Source organism: Bison bison, unplaced genomic scaffold, assembly GCF_000754665.1.
Source record: "Bison bison bison isolate TAMUID 2011002044 unplaced genomic scaffold, Bison_UMD1.0 scf7180017864213, whole genome shotgun sequence".
Classification (NCBI taxonomy): Eukaryota; Metazoa; Chordata; class Mammalia; order Artiodactyla; family Bovidae; genus Bison; species Bison bison.
Window position 1 is genome coordinate 2602783 of NW_011494785.1, and position 3021 is coordinate 2605803.

The following is a 3021-nucleotide window of genomic DNA, read 5'->3' on the forward strand; positions in this document are numbered from 1 at the left end:
ACTTCCGCTCTCCCATTCACCAGCTTTCAGATTTCACCTCTGACCGTCCAAGGGAGCTGGCTGCGGGCCCAGGAACGAGGAGCAGTTGGAGATCGTCCCCTGACCACAGACAACTGTGTGCTCACAAGAATCTTCCTTTGTGAGCTGGTAAATGCAGTTGACCAGCGTGTTGGTAGGACACTGGGTTTGGAGGGGCACTGACCTTTGGGTCCCCCACAACAGTGGCTCCCTCCCTGGGGGGCTGCTATTACTGCCCAGGAAACTCAGAAAGGAGAGCAGGCACTACCCGCAGTCATGCTCCGGCGGGGGGCTGCACGCTGGGAGGGTTCGCCTGCCTTAAATGATGCTGGCGGATGAGCCTCATGGTCCAGAGGGGATGCGTCGAGTTCTTCCTGCCAGGGCTGAGGGGCAGTAGGCTGTGGCTTGTGGCCTGAGAGGGTGTTGTTCTTTCACTTCGGATGGGAGATGCTTGAGGAGCCGGGCACCACTGAAGCTGCTGTCAGTGGCTGAAAATTGGTTCCAGAGGGTTCGCCTCGGTCCTAGGAAGTCTGGCTGCAGATCTTGATGAAGTCTTTGAAATTTGCTGTACTTGGGAAAGATGGGATGGGAACACCTCCCGCAGGGGGTGCTGGCATGACTCAGAGAGCAGAGGCTGGCCGTCCAGTGCCCGTCCCGGCCACAGGCGCTCAGTCAGCAAAACCTGCAGCCACCGTCCACAGAGTCGGGACAGCCCTGAGCTTCCAGGACACGGGGCTGCCACAGGCTTTTGATGCATGGCCTGGATGGACAGGGAAGCAGGGGTGGCCTGGCCTGGACACCAAAACAGAAGAGGAAGGAGAAACGTGGGGGGCAGACACACCCTCGGGGCTAAGCTATTCTTCCTGTGAGTTCCTTCCCCCCACCCCCCGTCACCTGCAGCCCTTGTAGCGGAAGATCAAGGAGACAACGGAGAAAGGGACATCATTCTCCTGTCCCCACCCTGGTAGCCCTGGTCCTCACACTCGGATGGGTCAGAGGGGGTCCCCAGACACCCCAGGTCTTAAGATCTTTGGGCCCAGAGGCAGGAGCCTGGACGAGATGACCTTCAGGGTGCCTCCCCACTTCCGGGGCCATGAGACTTTCCCGAAAACGAAACCCAGGGCACAGTGCTGGGGGGAGCCGCATTCCACTCCCTGCAGCTGCCGAGCCGCTGGGCCCAGCTCCGGGCACTGGGAACAGACTCGGAAATACCAGTGGGCTTTGTTGGGGCTGATGACTCACGGCGGAGGAATGACAGCCATTCCATTGGACTTTCTAGGAACTCCCCTGCAGCTGGAGTGTCCCTGTCACTAGGTCCTCCCTGGAGCACAGAAAGGATGCTGCTCACAGTGGAGTGTGGACTGATGCCAACGGACCCCAGGAGGGGCTGGTGGGATTCTCCTGTGATCAAGTGGGGCTCCGGGGCACCTCTCCTGGGATAACTGGAGCATCCTTCTTGACCCATTCTCCTGGTGCCCTCTCCCTCCTCTGCTTGCCGCCCCCCCACGCACTTACCCAGCCAACACATGCAGTGCAGAGGATCTGAGGAGTGTGCGCTATGACGGCAGTGATGTGAGGAAATGCCCGCTGGTCTGAGGGCTCTGATCATGAAAGCCGCTCTATCTCCCGTAATCCTCGCAGCCGCCTGTGCCCAGCCCTATCACTGTGCCTTTTTTACAGACACTGATGAAGAGCCTTAGAGAGATCAAGAAATCCTTCCCAGCTTGCACGCCAAACAAATGGCAGAGCTGGGAATTGAGCCCATCTCTACTCAGCTGCGAAGCCCGTGGGTTTAGCTCTTCTCTTTCATATGCTCCTTATCAGCTCTACTTTTATGAGGAGCCGTGAAGCTCTCCCGGAGGGGAAGGGCAGGTCTTACTTTTTCTCCATCAGTTGCTCTTTGAAAAGGCAGTGGCCAGAATTTGCTGAGGCTGGAGGATGTGCAGGAATATGCTGCCGGCAGAGGGTCTAGGGTCACCGGGGCCCAAGACCAAGGCTGGACCTTGCCCCTCTGGTAGGAACACCTCTTCCACAGCCACTGGCCTGCTCTTCCAGCTGGTGTTCACGGTTTTGACTTTCTCCTTCCCCATCTTCTTCCAAGTCCACCTGTCGGGGCTTCTCTGGCTCCTGGTCCCATTCCTGCCTTCTCTCTGCAAATTCCTCTGACCTCCTAACCATCTATCTGGATGGAGCCCAGTTGCCTTGTGACTGCTTTTTCCGGTCTCCTTTCCTGAGCCATGATGGTCCTGTTTGCTCGTGGTTTCCATGGTTCCCCTTCTCTCTGTGTCTAAGTTCCTGGACCACCTCACTCTCCAAGTCCTCTCTGTATCTCACATTCAAATGTCCTGCCAGGGGTTCCAATGGGTTAGTGACTACCTAGTTTAGAGTCAGAGTGCCCAGCCTGACTTTCAAGCAGCTGGCCTTTGATAGGAGACCGCAGGAGCCCATCTCCTTTCCAAGTTGTTGTGGTCAGGATGGCAGGGAAATATGGTCCAAAGCACATGGGTTCAGTTGTGTTACTGTGGTTGTTGTTGTTTAGTTACTCAGTCCTGTCTGACTCTTTGCCACCCCATGGACTGCAGCACGCCAGGCTTCCCTGTCCTTCACCATCTCCCAGAGTTTGCTCAAACTCATATCCATTGAGCTAGTGATCCCATCCAACCATCTCATCGTGTTGCCCTTTTTTCCTGCCCTCAATTTTTCCCAACATCAGGGTCTTTTCCAATGAGTCGGCTCTTTGTGTCAGGTGGCCTAAATAGTGGAACTTCAGCTTCAACATCAGTCCTTCCAGTGAATCTACAGGGTTGATTTCCTTTAGGATTGATTAATTTGATCTCCTTGCTGTCCAAGGGACTCTCAAGAGTCTTCTCCAACACCACAGCTCAAAAGCATCAATTCTTCTGTGCTCAGCCCTCTTTATGGTGCAGCTCTCACATCTATATGTGACTACTGGAAAAACCATAGCTCTGACTATACAGACCTTTGTCCACAAAGTGTTGTCTC